General features: G+C 31.7%; 1 protein-coding gene and 1 long non-coding RNA gene across 10 annotated transcripts in view; one reads left to right on the forward strand and one right to left on the reverse strand.

Moving 5' to 3' along the window:
* The window catches only part of LOC141447157 (transmembrane ascorbate-dependent reductase CYB561-like), a 246,981-nt gene that overhangs the window by 107,888 nt on the left and 126,173 nt on the right, over positions 1–12,920 (reverse strand). The gene's annotated exons all lie outside the window — the stretch shown is intronic.
* LOC141447160 (uncharacterized) overlaps positions 1–12,920 on the forward strand; it is a 70,415-nt gene that overhangs the window by 13,184 nt on the left and 44,311 nt on the right. For 4 of the 5 annotated variants that reach the window (XR_012454171.1, XR_012454170.1, XR_012454172.1 and 1 more), the window contains one exon: positions 916–1,041. This is a non-coding gene — a long non-coding RNA (uncharacterized lncRNA). Of the gene's footprint in view, positions 1–915; positions 1,046–12,920 lie in introns of all 5 variants that reach the window. The other variant, XR_012454173.1, reaches the window with a different exon arrangement.

Below are 12,920 nucleotides of genomic sequence, written 5' to 3' on the forward strand. Positions count from 1 at the left end.
CACTACACTCCTGAGACCAAAGAACAATCTAAACAATTGGTTACCAAGGGGGAATCTGCGCCAAAAAAAGGCGAAGACCGTTCCTTCGGCCGGAAAGATTATGGCGACTGTCTTTTGGGATTCGCAAGGAATAATCCTCATCGACTATCTGGAAAAGGGTAAAACTATTACAGGTGCATATTTTTCATCGTTATTGGACCGTTTGAAAACCGAGCTGCAAGAAAAACGCCCACGATTGGCCCACAAAAAAGTCCTTTTCTATCACGACAACGCACCAGCTCACACCTCAGCAGTTGTGGTCGCAAAATTAATGGAAATAGGGTTCCAACTCGTTTCACATCCCCCCTATTCTCCAGACTTGGCTCCCTTGGACTACTATTTGTTCCCCAATATGAAGAAATGGCTGGCGGGAAAAAGATTTTATTCAAACGAGGAGGTGATTGCAGAAACGAATGGCTATTTTTCAGACTTGGACAAATCCTATTATTCGGAAGGGATCATCAAACTAGAGCAGCGTTGGACGAAGTGTATAAGCCTAAAAGGAGACTATGTTGAAGAATAAAAAAGGTTTACCCCAAAAAATTAAGTACTTTTTATTTTTGCATGGACTTTTCAAACGACCCTCGTATATTTAATGGATAATTGTGAACTTATTGAACATTTAAAGTTTTGGGTTGTAAAAGCTGGATTTATGTAAAGTCTGGTTTGAGGAAGTAGTTATTCTTTCTCAAGTACTAACTATATACGATAATTATAGTGGAACAGCTTGATATGGAAGGTTACTAACATTTAGTAAACAAAGTTTTACTTCGAAGAAGAATTGAAATTTGAGAATAACAGTGTGAAAAAGATGTATGAATGTTGGCACAATTTTCATTGTTAACTTTTAAATATTTTTTTTTTATTACGTTACAGAATATTTGAGTAAAAGAACTACATCCATCAACCAAGCTAAGCGAGTGGCTTTGGAAATGAAAGAATGAGACATATAGGCGCCTCTTTTGTAAATCCTCCGACATGCAAGATAGATGACGAGAATAAGTAAGTAAGTTTCTTTTTAATGCAAACACTTTACTGGTGTGTTTCCATGAAATTTTTTAAATTTATGGATTATAATTATAAATGTTTCCCTTTTATCTTAAGAAGGGTGAATATTATTATTATTTTTTTTTTTGGCGCATCAACAGCTGAGGTTATTAGCGCCCGGAGCTTTTTCCAGTGCACTGCCGGCCTCCGGACAGTGTTCTCTCGTTACAGACAACACTGTCCATCACCGGACAGTGAGCTGTAAGAAGCTCCTAGGAAGAGAAAATCTAAGGGTCAGCTGCTGGATTCGAACCCGGGACCTCCGCGTGGGAGTCCAGTATGCTAACCTCATAGCTAATCCCTTCCCTTCGGTGAATATTCTTGTTATCAAAAATATAATGAGAAGAATGCCACAAGAAACTGCCACTGTAATAATTACTATTATGAATTAAATAAAAATAGTTTAAATAAAAATACAAAATCAATAACAACAATTGAAAATAATAGTACAAAAAGCTGAAAGAATAAAGCACAATTAATTACTAAAATTAATTCATTTTTTAAAAAAATAAGTGATAAATTTAAATATTAATTCTACTGAATAATGTTAATTATTTAGTGTTTTTTTGCAAGGTTAGACTGTTTTAATGTGAATAACGTAGAATAAAATCGAAGGATTAACTTAGTTTAAAGAGTTTTTTAAAAGGTAAAAAATGCCAGAGGGAAACTACGCTTAATCATAGGCTTTTTGGAATAAAATGATACGATGTTGATGGATATACATGTATATAACATACTTTTTTATTAATAAGCTAGATTAATTATTAATATAAAAGTATGTTAATTAACTAAATGTTAATGTAGTTTTCTTCAATTACATTGTTAATCTAGGTGTTCTCCCCACAATGTTATATAATGTAATATAAAATAGATATGCATATTATTAGTTGGTTATAAAACTTCTTTGCAACAAGTACTCAATTAATGATCTACATTAAATTAAAGTTTACAAATGAATGAATTATACTTACAAGTATTATTTATTTGTTATTAACTACGTAATTTGTGTAATTCAAGACTGAAATTTCGTTTTAACTCCGTAATTCAAATTATAACAGTCAAAGACCAACTCCAACTTTCCCTTTTTCTTCCTTAATATGCGAGTGAATGTGATGATTATTCCAGAATACAGATAAATCACCAGAATAATTTGGAATAGAGTTAAAATGAAGTGCCTTTTTAATACTAACTATGATGATGAGATACATCTTTTATTATTCTAACAGAAAAATATTTATGGGTGATAAAAGGCCCAGCACAAGGGTCTGTGACAATATAATACATTCTAAAAAATTACTAGAAGTATGAATGAAATGTGGGGTGCACCTTTTGGCGTATAAATCAACCCTTGTACTTAACTTTTAAAACTGTAAGTTTTTGTTAAGGAGTAACATACTTTTATATTCATTATGTACACATGCATACAACAATATTAAGGTAGGTTAATAATATTAAAAAAGGAATATAGGTGGAAGTGTTACGATTTTAAAATTAGGGGAATGGTTTTAGCAAATTTAATGCAAACCTGAGCTGATATGGTAATCAATTAATTTTATCTTAAAAAGGTAAATCCACATCAAGTTCCACCGTAATTTCTGTATTCTGTATTTTTTCGACAATCGTCAACATTATCGATATTATTTATGCATTAAAGGCAATTAATAGCAAATGCTAAACATACTGTTAGTAATTAATTCCATTCATATCGGGTATTGTTAAGGTTTGATATAAAGTTATATGCTTGGGTGATTTGACTCAAACTGGTAATTTAGATTGGTTAAGAATTAACCATTCACGAAAGAGTATACATTGTGTGATATAAAAATTATTCACACGTCATGCCAACTTTAATTAATAGTTTTATTTTTATTTCTATGTCATATTAGAATAACTATTGCTTAATTGATTCAATGTAGTAGATATTTCACACCACCTATTTCATATAAAACTTTTTTAGTACATGTAATTCCCATCAACCTAATTAGTTGCAGGCCCTCTGGTAGATCGCTGGAATTGTTTTATTTTATTTGTTTGAACTAAAATTAGATTCACTAAGTTCTCCCTCGTTATCTTTTAGTGCTTATTTTATACACTGGGCTTTTTACATTGATATTTTTAATTAAAAAAAAAAACAGGCCTATAATTGAACAGTACTACATGAAATTCCATACAATAGAAATCGAGATATTTGAGATCAAAGTTTAGGGAAAACAAAAGGTTACTAAACTTTACCTTCCTATATTTCCGTTACTATTGCACCTAAAACCATAATATTTCTCACAATTGTAGAGATATTTGTAGCCTATAATTGCACAGTATTACATGAGATTCTATACAATAGAAATTGAGATATTTGAGATCTAAGTTTAGGGAAAACAAAAGGTTACTAAACCTTACCTTCCTATATTTCCGTTACTATTGCACCTAAAACCATAATATTTCTCACAATTGTAGAGATATTTGTAGCCTATAATTGCACAGTATTACATGAGATTCCATACAATAGAAATTGAGATATTTGAGATCAAAGTTTAGGGAAAACAAAAGGTTACTAAACTTTACCTTCCTATATTTCCTTTACTATTGCACCTAAAACCATAATATTTCTCACAATTGTAGAGATATTTGTAGCCTATAATTGCACAGTATTACATGAGATTCTATACATTAGAAATTGAGATATTTGAGATCAAAGTTTAGGGAAAACAAAAGGTTACTAAACTTTACCTTCCTATATTTCCGTTACTATTGCACCTAAAACCATAATATTTCTCACAATTGTAGAGATATTTGTAGCCTATATTTGCACAGTATTACATGAGATTCTATACAATAGAAATTGAGATATTTGAGATCAAAGTTTAGGGAAAACAAAAGGTTACTAAACTTTACCTTCCTATATTTCCTTTACTATTGCACCTAAAACCATAATATTTCTCACAATTGTGGAGATATTTGTAGCCTATAATTGCACAGTATTACATGAGATTCTATACAATATAAATCGAGATATTTGAGATCAAAGTTTAGGGAAAACAAAAGGTTACTAAACTTTACCTTCCTATATTTTATTTACCACTTTATTTGTAACTTCTTTGTTAGTCCGGTATATTTTTTGAAAGCTCTATAAAATTTTAAGCTTTCTTTTGATGATCGAAAAGTTGCTGGTCCTTTAAACCAATGTAGTATTTCCATATTTGTTTCGCTATAATTGCAAGCAGTGATTCATCAATGCTAGCTGTAATCTCAACTAACTCTGTCAAAGAAAATGTTTGATCCTAATTGATTCGCTTGATTGATTGATTGATTTTCTTCTTTTACTTGAAAAATAGCTTATTCATTTCCTTAGTTTGTAGTATACCAATTCACCAATGCTTTTTATCAGTTTTTTAACAAATAAATTATAGTCCAGATTCTGATGAAGATTCAAAGAAAATATAGAAAATGAAATGTTTTCAATTGAAATTGTAAGAGTCGCGAAAAGATAAGGAATATTCTTAAGATTTTGTTCAGTTCCTATGAATTGAAATTTAAGTGCGCAATTTTTCAAGTGATTTCTCTTTGAATTTGCCGAACAGTAGCCATTTTTAGATTTTATATTTTAACGAGAAGCTTACCAGTTGTTTGCGTGGTTGAATAAAAGTACTTTAATTTCCTAAAATAGGCGTTTTTTTTTTATTTTACCATTCAATATCTCTCTTTCTCTTTTTTGACTTTTGCTTTAAAGAACCGAAAAATTATTTGTTAATGTCAAAGTTCATTTCTGTCTTTGTTGTTCAATTGACATGAAAGTTTCGGAAATCAGTGAAGTGGAAGTGAATCATAGTAGTGAATAGATTTCCTGTTTTTGACGCCATTTATCTGGAAAGCGAATCTAATGATCTCTTGGGTAAAACTTGGTATCTATTTCTATCATCAAAAGTGTTCGAAAAAAAGTTTAGTTATAAAATCAACTAGCGGAATTTTCGATTGAGTCTTCTTTTTGTCCATATTTCGTTATAATGATATTTTAAAATATACAGTCATATTTAGTAATAATATGTCAAAGAAAGTCGATTGATTGTTGAACACCATGCCTTCCTCTTCTACGTACATCTTTTTAAATATCAGCTAAATAGTTACTTTAATGAATGCATCACTAATCGCCAATCATTAAAGGAAATTAGATAAATAGTTGTATTAGAATTGATGCTGTATCATGTAAATAAAGTGCAATTAATTCCCAAGGTCTATTAAAAAAATCCTGCGGCTTTGGACTGAAATCGAATTAAATTTCTCTTAACGTTATTTATTTTTGCAGTAATAGACTCTCCGATTTCTAATTGTTTAACTTGATTAAAATGAAGGGAGATGTTAAGTCCTTTCCAATTACTATTTGAACAGCCTTCTATTTTGAAAAAAAAATGCACTATTAAGCCTACTGTGCGATACAGAAAATATTGCATTTAACCCTCCATCGGATGCATTTAATCTGTGAGATGAAGAGGGCCATTTTCTTATTGATAGCAACTCAGTTATTTCTTTGAGTGAGCCATGGCCCTCAGTAGCTTCCTCTTTTACCTTCTTCTAACCAAACAGCCTGTCGGTGATTTACTCGTGAGTTATGTGTTGTTACTTAGCGTCCGCGTAATCTGTCTCAGATTAGTTGCGCCCGATGGTCTTATTCTTTGGGTATTGAAATTTTTCAAGTTTTTCTTACCAAAAACTGTTACAAAGTACCATATTATCATTTAAAAGACAGTTTTCTACTTATTGACTATTTTTGCAACGAGTGTCTTTTGTTGAAAATAATATTGAATAGAAGAAAGAGAAGGGGATTCGGACACTAAACAAGATTTTTTTTTTTATTTTTAGAAGATCAAGATGCGGATGATTTTGAGTGCGTATGTACAGGATAAAGTAACCAAATTGTTTGATAAAAAACCTACTTCTAGTGTTAGACGAGGCAGCCATAATATTTTATGGCGTTTGCCTAGTTATAGTTGGTGACAACCTCGGACATAAACGTTCAGAGATGGTTCATGGTCATTCTTTGGGTATTGAAATTTTTCAAGTTTTTCTTACCAAAAACTGTTACAAAGTACCATATTATCATTTAAAAGACAGTTTTCTACTTATTGACTATTTTTGCAACGAGTGTCTTTTGTTGAATAACATTGAATAGAAGAAAGAGAAGGGGATTCGAACACTAAACAAGATTTTTTTATTTTATTTTTAGAAGATCAAGATGCGGATGATTTTGAGTGCGTATGTACAGGATAAAGTAACCAAATTGTTGGATAAAAAACCTACTTCTAGTGTTAGACGAGGCAGCCATAATATTTTATGGCGTTTGCCTAGTTATATTTGGTGACAACCTCGGACATAAACGTTCAGAGATGGTTCATGGTCATTCTTTGGGTATTGAAATTTTTCAAGTTTTTCTTACCAAAAACTGTTACAAAGTACCATATTATCATTTAAAAGACAGTTTTCTACTTATTGACTATTTTTGCAACGAGTGTCTTTTGTTGAATAACATTGAATAGAAGAAAGAGAAGGGGATTCGAACACTAAACAAGATTTTTTTTTTTATTTTTAGAAGATCAAGATGCGGATGATTTTGAGTGCGTATGTACAGGATAAAGTAACCAAATTGTTGGATAAAAAACCTACTTCTAGTGTTAGACGAGGCAGCCATAATATTTTATGGCGTTTGCCTAGTTATATTTGGTGACAACCTCGGACATAAACGTTCAGAGATGGTTCATGGTCATTCTTTGGGTATTGAAATTTTTCAAGTTTTTCTTACCAAAAACTGTTACAAAGTACCATATTATCATTTAAAAGACAGTTTTCTACTTATTGACTATTTTTGCAACGAGTGTCTTTTGTGGAAAATAATATTGAATAGGAGAAAGAGAAGGGGACTCGGACACTAAACAAGATTTTTTTTTTATTTTTAGAAGATCAAGATGCGGATGATTTTGAGTGCGTATGTACAGGATAAAGTAACCAAATTCGAGGGTCGTTTGAAAAGTCCGTGTAAAGTCAGAGAGATAGCACTACTAGCGCGTATCGAGGTTATGTTTAGTTAGTAGCATCTCTTGGAAGTACACACACCAAGTTTCAGCCAGATCGGTCTATTTCTTTGTGTTTGGCATTCGTTTGAATCGAGGAAGTCGAGTGATTTTCAAAAAATGGACGAAAAAGAATTTCGTGTGTTGATTAAACACTACACCTCACACTCACACCTCAGCAGTTGTGGTCGCAAAATTAATGGAAATAGGGTTCCAACTCGTTTCACATCCCCCCTATTCTCCAGACTTGGCTCCCTCGGACTACTATTTGTTCCCCAATATGAAGAAATGGTTGACGGGAAAAAGATTTTATTCAAACGAGGAGGTGATTGCAGAAACGAATGGCTATTTTTCAGACTTGGACAAATCCTATTATTCGGAAGGGATCAACAAACTAGAGAAGCGTTGGACTAAGTGTATAAGCCTAAAAGGAGACTATGTTGAAAAATAAAAAAGGTTTACCCCCCAAAAATTAAGTAGTTTTTATTTTTGCACGGACTTTTCAAACGACCCTCGTATTAACTTCCATGTCTTTATATTCTGATCTTATGTTATTTATTATTTTGTAAGATACAGATATTTAAAAAACACTCATTTATGTTTCAAAATACTGTTCCGTTTTATTAGAATGACGATGTTCTTTGTATGGTTTACCTTTTAAACTATCTTTTGTCCACCACTGTATATATTCATTTTTTATTTTGCAAAAAAGAGAACCTTGATTTGCATTTAATATTTGCTTCTACTTTTTTAAAATGACTTAAATTTAAGAATAAACTTATTATTTTTACCTTTTTTATGATTCTTAGCTAAAATGTTTTAATTTGAGCTACACAATTTGAAAATTTAACTTTAAAAAAAGGAAATATTTAGCCATAGATTTCATGAAACTAAACTATTGACGCTCAATTATCGTATATACCAAGTGTTGGTCAGATGTCAATCACATAGGCAACTAAACAATAACGACGACAGTTCCAGAATTAATGTCACCGCTCTAAACCATGGTACTATAAAGTAATGATCATTCTGTTCACATACTATAACCATTGTCCGGATATCTATCGTCAATCTGCTGCTTGTGATAGGAAGTGCGAACTATATCTGAATAACTTAATGGACTGTTATTGAAGGGAGTTCAATCATTATTTCAATGCTGGTAGATATTTTTTTTTTAAAAAACACAATTTTGAAGCATTTTAAACCATTTTCTGGCCTTGTCTACTTTATCATTTTTTGGTATAATGATAGCTTCGCGTCTTATCTTTTCTACTAGCAACTGCCATGCCCCAAGAGATGTGACGGTGTCATGTGCTATATTTTGGTTACTTCATTAAACAAAAAACTTCGTCTAAAAATTCTGCAAAGTAGGCGGATGACTTACACTTTCCAATATAATCTTAGATCCGTTTTTTCTGTCTTCAAAATGTTTCAAAGCCTCTCCCTCAAGAGAGTTTTGTTTAAAAATACACGGTGGGGCAAAAAGTATGAACCGGTTTTAAAGGGATGTAAAACAAAAACAATTCAACTTACAGAAATTATGTTTATATTGTTTAATTCAGTACAGAATCTAGTTTTTTACATTAAGTTTCGAAAGTTGATATCACGTAGGTGGCGGCCGTCAGCCGCGATGAACTCTTGAAGGCGAATTCTGAAGTTTTCAACCGCTCTTCTGCACATTTCGATGGGTATTGCCGTAACTTTCTCTCTGATTCTGTCCTTAAGTTCTTCCTGGGTATGTGGACGATGTTTAAAAACTTTTTCCTTTATGTACCCCCAAAGAAAAAAAATCACAAATGCTCAAATCTGGTGAGCGCGTAGGCCACTACTCCACGTCACCCCTCAAAGAGACAAGGCGCTGGGGGAACACTTGCCTCAATCTCGACCATTGAAATCCTAGCAGTGTGGGATGTAGCCCCGTCCTGTTGGAACCAGATGTCTCCCAGATTACTTGCTTCACTCAATTCTTCCAGCTCAGTTTAAAAAATAACTCTTCCAACATTGTCACATAGCGCTCAGCGGTGACAGTGACGGTTCGCCCATTATCCTCGAAAAAGTAAGGACCAATAATCCCAAATTGGGATACTGCACACCTTATTCTGCCACTAAGGACAGAATCAGAGAGGAAGTTATGGCAATACCCATCGAAATGTGCAGAAGAGAGGTTGAAAACTTCAGAATTCGCCTTCAAGAGTACATCGCGGCTGACGGCCGCCACCTACGTGATATCATCTTTCGAAACTTAATGTAAAAAAACTAGATTCTGTACTGAATTAAACAATATAAACATAATTTCTGTAAGTTGAATTGTTTTTGTTTTACACCCCTTTAAAACCGGTTCATACCTTTTGCCTCACCCTGTAGTTTCCAAACAATCTTCTGAATTAACTCAGTACTCATTTATTTATTGTATTTTGTGGTTTTTGTTGGAATATTAACCATCTATTGTTTGTAAAAGCTGAGAAGAAACCAACATATTGGTATTCTCACAGTTACTGTTGGCTTCTAATGCCTCAATTTACTAATATATTGGTGGAAAAAGCCAGCCCAATGTTTATTTGTTAACTGATTACTTAATTAAGTCATGAAAATAATACAATACAATACAACTAACAAATTGCAAGAAGCCAGTTTTCATTTGTTGAAATTGGAGCTTTGTTCTCGTTGCGTTTTATTCCATTTTTACTTAGTGTGTACCTGGTTTTGCATTTAATTGTATCTTCACTAAATATGATTAAAATAAATGGCATAGATATGTCTATTAACAGTTTATTATTAATCGAAGTTCTGAAAATCGATATGCACCGGAATCGATAGAATAAACGCATCGTATAACCTCTTTGTTATAACCTAGCTAATGACAAATTTGTGGTCCCATTGCACTGCTTTATTATTTGAATTAACTTCTTCTGAGTCCCCTTATGATATGCATAGTAGAAGCATTACACCTAATAGCCACAAAGTTAATAACCAAGGCTTAACAAAGTACCTGTTTTTTTAAGTAATAATGTGTTTTTCTTTTTTTTAAACCAGCAAGACAAGTTCCCCACAAGTCTGTAGTGTCTAAGAGAAGTTAACCTTGGCCATCACAGCCACTTTACAATTTAATTCTTCTTACTATGTAAAAAAACATGCAAAATATACTTCGTACCTAAGTGCGTGATTCTCAACCTGCTAATCAATCAGGACTGCTGCACCGAAAATTAGTTGGTTTTTATTGATAGTTATTTTGTTTGAATTTGCAATCATACCAAAGAACTAAGGATCAAAATGAAGTTTGGCACTTGCCTTTTGGATTTAGTAGATTGATTGCCAGAGATGTAGACAGGTAATATTCATTTATCAGTAAGATAGAAAATGATTGATCAAGTTTTAGTATAAATAACTAAAAACTTTTGATTTGTTTGTTTGTTCGATTCATTGTGTTTTAACTTTGGAATTTATTAATTAATGAAAACATTTATGAATGTTCATTAAGTGAAAACTTTATTGCACATTATTAAGCGAACTTTCTAGAAATTATTGCCAAAGTAATAAAGAGCTTTATTTTAAGTAAAACATAAATGTGAGTTATTAAAAAAAAAAACAGTCCCCTAGTTGAAGAAAGTTCTACTTAATTAAGTGGCGATGTTCTACACAATAAATTTCCTTCACCATTTTGGTTTTTTATAATTGGTAAAAGTTCTTGAAAGTCTGTTTTAAAAATAAAACAAATTGAAATTGAAAAAATTAAAACAAATTGTGACAAAAAAAATTGAATTATTTAGATTTTTTACTTTCTCTTACTTCTTGAAAGGGGATTTATAGGGATCGTGTGAGGTTAATTTTGGTACCATAATGGTTCCCGAAGCAAAGAGATACAAAAAGAAAATGGTCTTGAAAAAGATATTTCAGATAAAAATCTTCTAGTCATGAATTACAATAATTACAAGTTACAATTAGCTAAAAAGTAATGTGATAAAAACCTGCTTATCGTGAATTACAATAATTACGACTTCGAATTAGCTAAAAAGTAATTTGATAAAAACCTGCTTATCGTGAATTACAATAATTACGACTTCGAATTAGCTAAAAAGTAATGTGATAAAAACCTGCTTATCATGGATTACAATAATTACGAGTTACAATTAGCTAAAAAGAAATGTGATAAAAACCTTATTATCGTGAATTACAATAATTACGAGTTACAATTAGCTAAAAAGAAATGTGATAAAAACCTTATTATCGTGAATTACAATAATTACGAGTTACAATTAGCTAAAAAGTAATGTGATAAAAACCTTCTTATCGTGAATTACAATAATTACGAGTTACAATTAGCTAAAAAGAAATGTGATAAAAACCTTATTATCGTGAATTACAATAATTACGAGTTACAATTAGCTAAAAAGTAATGTGATAAAAACCTTCTTATCGTGAATTACAATAATTACGAGTTACAATTAGCTAAAAAGTAATGTGATAAAAACCTTCTTATCGTGAATTACAATAATTACGAGTTACAATTAGCTAAAAAGTAATGTGATAAAAACCTGCTTATCATGGATTACAATAATTACGAGTTACAATTAGCTAAAAAGAAATGTGATAAAAACCTTATTATCGTGAATTACAATAATTACGAGTTACAATTAGCTAAAAAGTAATGTGATAAAAACCTTCTTATCGTGAATTACAATAATTACGAGTTTCAATTAGCTAAAAAGCAATGTGATAGATGTGTTTTCACCAGATTTGATAATTCTTTCGCAAATAATGTTGCCCACAGATCTGCTTTTCAATTTGACCACCATAACTTTATTGTAAAAAATATTGTTGTTATTTGGTTGATTGTAAGACATTAAGAATTGGAAAACCTTAACCTCACTTAACATTCATTCAGAGAATGTTCTCTCTTTTTTTTTGGTTATAGACTTAACAAAACATTATGTGGGTCTTCAGTGTAGACATTACATTGTTCGTTTGTGTTCTTTAATGAAAGGGGGCAAAAAGTGAGGGAATTAATATACTCTTTTTTAATGTATGATGATTCATTGAGGCTTCTCTATTGAAGTTTTAAGTTACTCTTGTGCCTGTTGAGGGGAAGTATTGTGATCGCGTCAAATCATAAAAATTGGAAAGTATTTACCGGAAACAAAATTAGTGGTAATTGAAGCTCAAAGTATTTTTCAGTGCACTGCTGACTTCCGGACAAGTGAGGTGCTTTGAAGCCCCTTGATAAAACGAAATTTAACGGACAGCAGCCTGGATTCGAACCCAGGTTCTCCTAGTTGTAATCCTGTATACGCTGACTACTTAGCTAATCCCTTCCCATACTCTCATACATTTTTAAAAAAAATACTATCCAAGAAAAGTACTTTTCCTTTGCACACAGAGATATAGCTAATTTGAAGTTTATTAATTATGGAGGCAAACTACGAATCGTCATCCAAAAAAGCTGTCCAAATAAAAATTAAATAATCCGTGGTGACCATTTTAACTGTATACGCGTATAGATATTTTCTCAAAGAACATCATAGAATACAATATAGTTCTTTCAGTCATTACCAATTAACAATAATTGTAGAATAAAAAAAAATTCATTTGAAAAAGATAAAATCTTTGATCCTAAAATTTGAAACATATAAAAAAAGAAAACAAGTTTAGGCAAAAGTTTTCTCAAACTGGATAACTCTGACAATGTTTAGCAAATCTCCGTAGCTAAGGCTGCCTTAAGTCCCCTGTCTGTCAGGTTTAGAGTTGGAAAATCTACCCCCATGGATGGTTTTGTCCAAA

Source organism: Rhodnius prolixus, unplaced genomic scaffold, assembly GCF_049639745.1.
Source record: "Rhodnius prolixus isolate KJV_2025 unplaced genomic scaffold, Rpr scaffold_7, whole genome shotgun sequence".
NCBI lineage: Eukaryota > Metazoa > Arthropoda > Insecta > Hemiptera > Reduviidae > Rhodnius > Rhodnius prolixus.